Genomic DNA, 11,649 nt, shown 5'->3' with positions numbered 1-11,649 from the left:
AATGCAAGTCGTCTTCATACTGGCACAAACAACTCCTCAAAATCTGTACTGTAAGTGGCATTGCAATGACAAAGGAAAATACAATTTTCCAGTTGACCATTCCTTTTTTCCCAAAATGCTGTTAGACTAAAAGTCTAAGAACAGAGAGCATATTTTTTGAGCCTTCTGAGTCATCTTAATTAGTCAATGTTTTTAAAGTCCTTTTTGAGATGAAATCATTATTCATCAGCAAACCCAAGTTGGCTTTTTTGTTGTTGCTGTTATCATAATGATGGCTCTTTTGAAAGATGCTAATTGACCCACCTGCCATGAAAGAACAACTTTACCTTTGCATTAATGACTAGCAACAACATAGGTGGGTATCCTGTTTATTAATTCACAAATTAAAACTTCATACCCAAGAGCTATATACACTTGCTTTTCCAGTAGCAGTGCAGATTGTTGCAGTAGGAAGAGTATATTTTGGCAACTCTGAGAGCCTCCTGAAGATAGGATGGTGTATGTATGGGAGCCAAAAGCTAAAACCCATTGTTTTCACACCACTGTTTCTATTCATGAGAAATGATTTCATGTTTATTAACAGCTTAGACCTAATTGAAACAATGCATTCTCAACACCTGTCATATGGATGTTATTTTATGCTATTACTGTTTTCTTTCTATGGAAGAAGAATTATCAAATTCCATGTTTATTATTTAATAAAAATTGATTTTTAAAAGCATATGTTTAGAAAGACTATCAAAAGGCAAGCTATTTCTCAGATTCTTTCCTGGCATTAAAGAGAATATTATGGCCTCTATGATGTTGTCCAAATAGTACTTGGCTTTTTAGAAATTATATCCATGTAGTATTACACTGAATATCAGATATTTGATATGACATTTGAAGTGACTTATTTTTTCCCCTGTGACTTAAGTGAATTCTTAAAAATCTTCTCTGCAGAATCAAAAATGTTTGCAGAGCAACACTAATATCCTTCTCATCCCAGAAGACAGAGAGGATACAAAAATCTAGCAGAGAGCCAAGTACAGTACAGCTCTTTTACCTTAAATCTAAAAATAAACTGTTTCACGACACTTGTTTGAAAAGAGCTGGTCCAAAAAGAATATTCTAGAAATAAATTCAACACAAGTATCTCTTTTTTTAAAAAAAAGTTACCTTTGAAGCTTTTGTTCTATAATAAAATAGCCTACATGGGAGCAATTTGCTAGTGGCAGATGTTTTCGGACACCAGTTGTCTCTTTCCTAGACCATGGTGTCCTTGCAGGATGGAAGTACTCATTTGTTAAAATGGCATCTCAAGGTCAAACAGTGGAGGGAGCACTGAAAATCACCTAAATTACTGTCAGCAACCAGACTGTTCTGGGATAATCTATCTGGTTCATTTCTAAAGTAAAGCCAACTGAATGTTTAAAAAATCTGATAATCTATAATGCTGAGAGTTGGCTTCTGGATAACAGTGAGATTTTTGTTTGTTTCAAACGGCTTTATTTCCTTTGTGATTACATGCAGGTGTGTGGTTATGTGAGCGTGAATACTATCACCTAAGAAGTCCAGAAGAAACTGTTGGATCTCCAGAAGCTGGAGTTAAAGGATGTTCTAAGCTTCCCAGTGTGGGTGCTGGGAACTGAACTTGGGTCCTTTGTAAGAACAGTGAGCACTCTTCACTGCTGAACCATCTTACTAGGCCCCTAGACATCTGGTTTATTTTCAAATACAAATCAGAGTGGTTTATACTATCCAAACCCTTGTCTGTCGTGGATTCTCTATATCAAAGATAGCATTTAAAGCAACTGGGCAATGAACTCTCTGACATCGAGACCATTTATCAGATGCATTTAAAGGGCTGTAACTTAAGACTTGGAAGCTCCTACCTCTATATGTTTCATTGTCGTGAGCAAGTAAAAGATTAATGGAGTAGATCTGCTTCTCTTAGTGGTCCGAAGACTGAAAATGAGGTGCCCTGTAAATCGGCAGTTAGATGAATGTGTAGCAAATCTGTAAGAGGATGCTAGTCTCAGTAGCTTGCTGACAAAAAGGGAAATAGTAATCAGCTCAAAGTAAGTAGCCAGAGAAGGTGTTTCCTCCCTCCCTTTCTCCCTCCCTCTCTCCCTCCCTCTTTCCTTTCTTCCTTCCTCTCCTCTCCCTCCCTCCTTCCCACACCCTCCCTCTTTCTTCCCTTTCTTCCCTCCTTCCCCGTCCCTCCCTCCTTCCCTCTCTCCCTCCTCCTCTCTTTTTCTTTCCTTCCTCCCTCCCTCCCTTCCTCCCTTCCTTCCTTCTTTCCTTCCTTCCTCCTTAGTGTATTTTCCTGTTGCTAGCCTAAAGTACTTTAACAAAAGCAACTCAAAATGGAAGGATTTATGTCAGCTCACAGTTCATCACGTTGGTGAAGTCAAGGCAGCTGGAACATCACACCCACAATCAGGAACCTGAGAACCATGAATGCGTGCTGGTGTTCTGCACTCTGTCTTCACTTAGAGAGCAAATGGCCACCTTAAAGAGTGTCTCCACACCTCAACACAATCAAGGTAATCCCCCCACAGGTGAGCCTTGAGGCCCATCTTGCATGCAATTACATATTTTTGCCAAGTTGGTAATTAATCTAAGGATCATGGTTTCCTTCTCTCTACTATACGTGCCCCCTTTTTGTGACAGAGTTTCATGTAGCCAAGTCTGACTTTGAATTCCTGATCCTCCTGCCTCAGTCTCTTGAGTACTAGGATTCTGGACTATAACGCCATGCTCAGCTACATCAGATGTTTTCAATAAGATTGAAAGACAAGGAGAATGATGAGAATCCCAGCAGAGGCTTGAAACATTATGGCAGGGTTAGGAAACAGTGAATTTTATGTATGATGGGAGCCTTGAGAGCACCTAGGGGACCGTGAGAATTCACGACCCAAGGACGTATGTGCACATGCATATGTAGGCAGTTTTCCTGTCCCAACCACCTGTTCCCAAATAACCATCAGCCACTTCCCAAATAACTGACTCAGACACTTAATATAAATTATAAATGCTCAGTTGATAGCTCAGGCTTGTTAATGTCATCCCATCATTCTCCTAGTTTGGTTGTCACTCTTATAATTCTTGCATGGATACCAGTCAATCAGAATTTTATTAAACTAATGTGAGTGATAAATCTTTACAGTGTACAAGCGTATTATTCCACAGCACAATATTTATATTTTAATATTTTATTCTTTTAAGTACATGTATTTAAAGATCAAATTATGTTAAGAAGGGTACATTATTTGAAAAATTCTGCACACTTAATGATTGAAAACAACATAAATTTATTATCTCAATTGTTCTGAGGCATGAAATACTGGCCACACCTTAAGTGAATCCTCTGCTCAGAGGCATTCTGTGTGAATCTCCTATTCCACTGATTTACATGTCCATTTATTTCAAAAGTACCCTATCTGTGACAATTTCATCAATGTGTATAGTGCATTCCGGTCAATGGATCTCTCATCTTCCTCTGTCCCAATCCCTGCTGCCATCTTCCAAGTGTTACCATTCCACTTCCTCATCTTTGAGTTTGTTTTGTGTTGTGACCAACTGAGTAAACCATGGGCACGGGAGTCAAGCTCCCCTTGGAGCATGAAAGGCCCACTAACAGCTACATCACTGGAGAAGATGACTTCCTCTCCTGCAGCAGCCCTCTACATCCTTTAACTTCCCTTGGCAGGACCCCCTTGAGCCCTACAGATATTTACAACTGAATGTTTACTTGCTCAGTCTTGTACAGTGCAATTACAGCTGTTGTGAGTTCATGAGGGTCATGGCTATAGAATGCCCACAAAACAGTATTCCTTGGCCCTCCTCCATACTGTTTGGCTCTTACATTCTTTCTGTGCCCATTGTTGGTGCTAGCCTCTGGTCCCTGACAGAGATGATGTGAGTAAACAGGTTTGCTTTTGTGTCCGTGCACTGTTGTATTTGCTCTTTAGTATGGCTTGAAATCAAATATGACATTGGTTGTAGCATTATTCTTTTTTGCTCAGGGTTATTTTGGCTGTTCAAAGTTTTCCTGTGCTTCCACATAAATTTTAATAGTTTCCCTGTTTCTGTGAAGAATAACACTGAAATTCTGAATGTGGTTGAATTCAAAATAGATGGCCTTTATGTTTATACTCAGAGAATGCTGTCTCAACTGTGGACTTCTTGTTTCTAGATCTTTGAGCCTATTTGTAATTTACACAACATCCACCAGAAAGCAGTAGAAACAGAAATGTCAGTTAACGTCTATCCTAACTATATAACTATTCGTTGAATTGTATAGACTTTGGGTCTTGCTAATTTTGATGTGTAATCTTTTAATTTATCTGCAAGATTATACAATAAAAATTACACTTTTAATCCAACTGCCAGCATTCTTACAATTTGATTTCGGTGATCTATCAGCTAAGCATAAAAATCTGGACTCTCTCCTCTGTGTTTAGAAGAAGGAGACCCAAATGAAAGAAATTTCTAAGTATTTCTGCTGGTGTGTTTTTTTAAACCTTTGATAATACTTTTTCCTTTTGTCCTATAAACTAAATTACACCAGTTAGTGTACAGGTGTAAACACTGGAACCTGTCCACCTAGTACTGAGAGCCTGCACGCACAGCTCTTCACATCTCTCCACACTTTTTTCTCCCACTACTCCCAGTCCAACCCGTTTGCTCTTGGCTTCTGACCTTTGGTTGGATGTCTTGTTTTTGAGTCTCTCCTGCCCTTTGGACAGAAGTCAATATTTGTCTTTGCTGGCCTTCACGTTTCGTGATGTTCCAGTTTTGCTTCTGTCTTTCCCGTTTGGCCTTGAGCAGAGGAACCATGCCCCAGTTTCGTCCTGTTAGCCTTCCCAGATAATTCTAGAGTGTAACCACATATTCAAAAGCCATTAGCTTAATAGAACTACTGATCTGAGCTCGCCACCCTTTGGTAGTAGATATCATTCCAAACAATACACCATCAGTCATCTAGTCCACCTGATACCAGAGGTGACAATGTCATATTCCCCTCACAAAGAGGAAGTATTTATCCCCAGAAATCCATTAAGTTTGGGAGCTTTGGAGTAATGAAGAATCTAAAAAATAACTTCATCATATCAAAATGTAGGGGTGCTAAGAAATAAGAATTATATAAGGTGGAGCACACAAACTAAAAGTTATATAAAAATAGCATTTCTTTTGTACTCCTCTGTCTAATGCCAACAGGTTGAGAAAATATTCAGCCACTGCCATTATCAGGGACTTTTCTCATCTAGGACTGCATCAGAGTATGGGCTATCTAATAACTATCAAAAGATAGAGCAAGAAGAAAAGTTAACAAGATGGTCATATTCAGACTCAGAGTTAGGGTCCAAGCCTGCAATAATCCTTTTGCCCCCTTGTATTGTAGGATTGTTATCATCTTGCCATTGATGGGATCTGGAATCTCTTCCTAAGATGAGGAACCTTCATGACAGAGGTCCCACCCTATGAACTCTGAACTTTAACATATATGTTCTTCTTTCAAGATAGCTCCAAAGCAATAAATAGCAAACATAGATCTCTTGATCTGGAGACAAAAAAAATCTCTCTCCTTTCACCTATTGTGGGGACCCTTTTCCTTTGTCCTTCAGGCTTTCCCTTAGGACTTCTCCTTTTAAAGACAAAAAGAGTCAATGGCTTCATGGTAATTTTTCCTAAGGCTCTGGCTCCTGCCAGGCACAGAAGGCAAGATTTGGTGCAAGAGAGAAGAATGGGAAGTGTGGAAGGTAAAAACACAAATGGAACAAGCACTGTGTGGAGCCTAGCAACTGAGTGGCTCTGTAAAAGTGTTCTCAGTAGGACTAGAGTCGTGAACAGAGACTATACATTATAAAAACGAATGAATGATTGGGTGGGTGAATGGAGGCCTACTCAACACAATTTTCATTGAACCAGACTTTTCCAAAACTTTATTGAAGTTACAGGATCTCCATCTATTCTTTTCTCAGGATACCTGTATAAATTGATATGCCCATGTAAATTAAATCAACAATAAATAAACAGGCATTGCAGCTATGGTTTGAGCTTTTCAGAATATGAGACATGCAAGACATAAACCATGACACTGAAAACTTCATTTTAGCAAGTGTATTGGCTTGTTTTTTTTTCTCAATTTGATACAAGTTACAGTTATCTGATAAGAGGAGAACACAGGTGAGAAAATACCTCAAATAGATTGGCATGTAGGCAAGCCTGTTGGTCATTTTCTTAATTAATGATTCGTGTTGGAAGACGAAACCCATTGTAGGTGGTGCCATCCCTAAGCAGGCGGTCCTGAGATGTATAGGAAAACAGGTTGAGCAAACCATGAGGAGCAAGCCAGTAAGCAGCACTCCTCCATGGCTTCTGCTTCAGTCCCTGCCTCTAGATTCCTGCCTTGAGTTCCCACTGTTGTTTCTCCCAGTGACAGATTTATAAAACTACATGGTAAAAACAAACCATTTCCTCCCCAAGTTGCTTTTGGTCATCGTGTTTGATCACAGTGATAGAAACTCCATCTAAGACACCAAGCAAGAAGCTGCAAGGCCCGTCTTCTTCCCATCCTCTTATGAGAAAACTCTGTGGCAAGACAGTTAAGTTACCAGCTGATTTTCATAATGCAAGAAGGTAAAAATCACTGGAAGGGAAAGAAATACTGGAAAATCAGCATCTACCTACAAAAAAAAATCAATGAAAAGATGACTTGGTCAAGGCTGTGACACCATCATCATGTTCCCTGGCTGACAGAATTGCTTTGTCCTGTGAGTAATTGTGTGTGTCATTGCTGTCATTCCTCCCTTCAAGCTTCCTTCAGCATAAGAAAGTATATTTTTGAAAGAATATTCCTCTAAATGTACTTGGGATCTGTAAATGGTCAGTTTTGTTCTAACAACAGACTCCAAAATCTTAACTTTAAATATGTACCCCTGGGCTGGTACCATGAGTCGGGGGATAAAGGTGTTTGCTGCCAACCTGCCAACCTGTGTTTGATCCCTTGGACACATTTGGTTGAATGAGAGAATTGCCTCTGATGTCCAGATGTGGAATCACACACATCACACACACACACACACACTCACACACTCACACACTCACACACTCACACACTCACACACTCACTCACACACACACACACACACACGCACACACGCACGCACACAACATATGAGTAAGTAATTGTAATAAATATGTAGTTCTCAGTGACATTATGAATGGGTGAGAGGAGGCAAATGCAGCTAGATCCAGGTTACATTTCCACATCACACATCTTCTCATTTCAGAACGGCTATGGGAAAAGGGAAGAACAAGAGGGCTGATGCTGTCTGTCAACTCCAGTCGTATTCTCTTGTCTAAGGAATGTCAATAGTCAAAGCTGAAGTCAGGAGGATGACCATGTGTGCCTCCACCTTACAGGGAAGGAGCAAGAAGTAATTTTTCACAATAATGCACTTTGCCATAGATCCTCCTCATCAGTCCTCCATAACTCCAACATTTCTTGCATTGAAGAGGGCAAGTCATCCTAAAAATACAACTTCCCTCTACCATATAACTACTCTACTTTGCCCCAGGATTGAAGAGATACCCACACTACCATCTCGATTCCTTCGTCAGCATCCCACATTGTGACATTTCCCACTCTACCAACAAAACTTTGACAAGGTTGTTGCCAAGGTTACCAATCCCCATCTAGTTGCTAAGTGCAACAAGAACTTATTCTGTCTTCATCTTCCTTGACCTCTGTGTCAAGACAGAATATTGTTAACCCTCATGGAGGCTGTCACTGCATTTAGTAACTGTAATATATGCTTGTCTGCTTGCTCCCTTCTCTACAGATACCAACTCTACGTGTGTTTTGAAAACTCCTTTTCCTCCTGTTGTGGATTTGGAGAGGGCCAACAAATGATGCTGTTTCTTTTGCATTAGTATATGACCAACTGAGACAGGGGAGGATAAAAATTTGAGGTGTATGTACTGATAAAGTTGTATCAGAGATGTGATTTTCACACACAGGAAGATTCCTAAGTCTGAAAGGGAGGCATCAGCTGTCCCTCAAGTCAAAACAGTGGTTAAACTCCCACAGCCCTCTGAAAGCAGGTGGAAGTTCTTTGCTTTTCAAAGATGACTTCTCAGGGTGAGCCTGTCCTCCTGTGGAGGACTTTCCTCTTTCCAGGCTCACCAGTCTCTTGAGGAACTTTACCTTCTGCTTAAGAGAAGAGTGACAAGTCAGGGCTGTCACCTAACGGAAATCCCTCATTGAAGAATCTTGAGTCTGAGGAGAGTTGCTTCCCTTGCTACATCTCCTGTGGTGTGTATTTCCTTAACCTGTGTTTCCCTTCTTATGCATTTGCTGTAGCTGACACTGAAAGACTAGCTAACTAGTCTTACGGAACTTACACAACTCAGTATTTTCCTTCACAGCTCAGCCTCCTGGCAAAAGCCTACAGTCCTAGCTAGTTGAGACTCTGAAACAGAGGGATCATAAATTGAAGGCCTGCTTAGGCTGATTAGTGAGTTCAATGCCAGCCTGGACTACTTAATTAGACCCTGTATCTGAAGAAAAGCAAAAGAGGGCTGGGAATGTAATTTGTGCTGAACAGCTTGCCTAGGAGGCATGAAGCCCTAGGTTCTGTCTTCAGTATGGCAATCTCTTTGACTTACAGCTGTTTGCCCTGCATTCTGTACACTTGCTTAGTTTCTCTTCCTCCTCTCATAGGTCATATTGGATTAGGGCATTCCCTATCACTCTCCATTTTTAAAGCGAAGACACTATCCAGTGGGGTCTTTGTTTAACACCAGACTATAGTTTGCTTGTAGTGCTACCACAGCAAATCTGTTCCAATATAGGAAAAGAGTCTTCCATTCTCTTCCAGATGCAAAAAGTGGCTTGTGTACAGTGGGGAACATATTGTCTATCGGTGCCTCATGGCTTCAGAGTAACCCGAGACAGCAAACAAGCAGCATACACGAGTATGGAAGAGAGGTGGCACATGTCAACACAGAACATGGCCAATCCAGAGCTGTGACCTACTCTAGGGAATGCTAGAAAATCTGAAGGATATGCTGCAGACAACCTTTAGTATCGCAGAAATGTAGACATGTGTCTTGAGTAGGAACTCTGGTCTTCACGTGACTGTTTCAGATATGTTTGCCATGAGACCCCCAAAGAAGTCTAACAGAGACGACATATGAACATCTGCCTTCCTATTTCTCTTCCACTAGCCCAGTTCCCTTGGAGTTGACTGCCATCCCAGGACAAGCTCTCTGTAATGCTCATAGCTCACCACACAGGGTCCCATATCTATGGTGTAGGTGCTCTCCTTTGCAACAGCTGTCTTGTCCTATGTTACCCAATGATTACTACCCCATTTTAACCTTCAATACTCTATTGACACATCATATGTTGTTGGATTCCTTTCTGAGTCTCCCTAAATTTACTGATTACTTCTGATATGAATTTCCATCCTCTTCCTTCTTGCTACCTTGTGGTGACTCCGCCTGTAAACAGGGAGTCTACATGGAATCATCTCTATGAAAACTGATTGCTCTTACCTTTACAGGTTCTAGTCAGAGGTGAGCCCGTACACTGTTGTGTAGTTTCCAGTAATGACTAGTCCACAAAAAAATGGACAGGGATTAAATACAAGAACTTTGTATGCTGTTTTTTTCCAGTTTTTAACATATCATGAAAGTTGTTTAATTAAGCACGGGAGGAGGGGAGGGAAAGGGAGAGGGACCTGGAACTGACTTGTGAACCAACCATGTTTCTAATCTAAATTTAAACATAAAAATAAAAAAATTTAAAAAAAAGAAAGTTGTTTAATTAAATTGAAAACTAAAGTAAACATTTAAAGAATATACATATTCAAATGTACCCTTTGCTGCTATGCACCAACAAATCCACTGAAATGTGTTACAACCTACATGCTGAACATTCCAGCTTGGTGACACAGCATACTGCAGAATATCAGTACCCTTTCTTTCATGTTTACATGATTGATTGGGAACTGTGGCTTGCTGACACTACCCAGAATCCCTAGCCCACACCACATGCTGCTAGCTCAGAAAAAGAGCAAAAACTAAAGAGGAAGTATGATTTCCTGTAGAACACGCATGGCTTTTAAATCATTGCACTGTCACCAAGTCAGGAACATCTGTGTCTATGTTGTGTGTAGAAGTGGTAAGTACAGAATGTTTTAACAATGTGTGTGTGTGTGTGTGTGTGTGTGTGTGTGTGTGTGTGTGTGTGTGCGGGTGTGTGTTTACCCACCCATTATGTAGGATCTGGATTTTGAAAAGATAAAAGTCAATTTGCTATGTAGAGCAGGATGACTTTCCCAATACTCCCCATAAACTATAAAACATACACAACTAAAGACTGTAGAGAGAAGCCTTTTCCTTGCCAGCCGCTTTGGTTTTTCCCCACCAGTTGCCTGGGCTCTGCCGCATTGTAGTCCCCAAATAACACACAAGACGCTGTATTAATTATGAAGCTGTTGGCCTGGCTTGTTTCTTACTGGCTAGCTCTGACTTAAGTATTTAACCCACAATTGTTAATCTAAGTATTTCTCTTACCAGAGAAAGGTCCCAAACTTCTTATGCCTATGGCAGCTACATCTTGACTCCCCATGTTTCTCCTACCCAGAGTCTTCCTGGACTCCTAGTCCCACCTCTCTTGCTTCCCTATTGGTCAACAGTGCTTTATTGACATATACACAGGACTTCCTCATCGAGAGACACCACTGGTTTTCATGTGGAAACAATCAGTTCTACCTAGGGCTCAGAGTCCTGCCCTATGAGAACCGTTTATTTGGCATTTATATCAGTAGTGCCCCTGGACTGAAGGAGACTATCATCCTCTGTCATTTCATGTTTCCATCTAGAGGTACTCCGCTAGACTCTCTCTTCTTTCTTAAGATTCTCATCCCTTGAGAGGAAGGATTTCTATAAGGATTTGGAGAGAAAGGCTAGTTCAACAGCATTCCTTTAAGACTCATAAGGAAAACTGCCTAGTAAGAGGAACCCTGTCTTTGTCAACAATCCCAATGATAGAGTGCAAAGACGGATCTAGTTTTGGAGTAATTATTGGGATGTACCATCCTCCAACACGGTGATGGACTCTCTAAGACCCCCAGACTGCTATGGCTTGCTCACTAATAAGCAATACAAATGTAGATATCAATGTCATTTTCCTTTCTCTCAAGAAATTCATGAGACATAGTAAGAACCAGAAACGGAAACTTGTATAAAATATCACATAGTAACTAAAGCCTGGGATAAACTCTCTGTGCTATGTTGAAACAGCAGATTGACATTTCCTCAAACTTGAGGAGTTCAAGAGAAGCTGAGACAACAAGACCAGTGTAAAATTATCAAGTCTTGTAAACAAAATCATAAATAATAGTTACCATCCATTGATGACTTGTGTTCCAGGATGTGTAAATAGGTGCTTTCCATCAGCAACCTCTCTTAATGAGAGTTTGTGAAACATATTGTTATTTTCACTGGACAATGCAGAAATTGAGACTCAAAGATTGTATTTGTAGACTTCATACATTTTTAAATACGATGAATAGGCATTGTATTCAATTAGTTTTTAATCAAGCACATGAAATAAGGATTCAGCATCACATGTTTTTATGAAGAGCCAGG

This window comes from Mesocricetus auratus, unplaced genomic scaffold (genome assembly GCF_017639785.1).
Source record: "Mesocricetus auratus isolate SY011 unplaced genomic scaffold, BCM_Maur_2.0 Super-Scaffold_100023, whole genome shotgun sequence".
Lineage (NCBI taxonomy): Eukaryota > Metazoa > Chordata > Mammalia > Rodentia > Cricetidae > Mesocricetus > Mesocricetus auratus.
Note: the sequence above shows the minus strand (reverse complement) of the source record.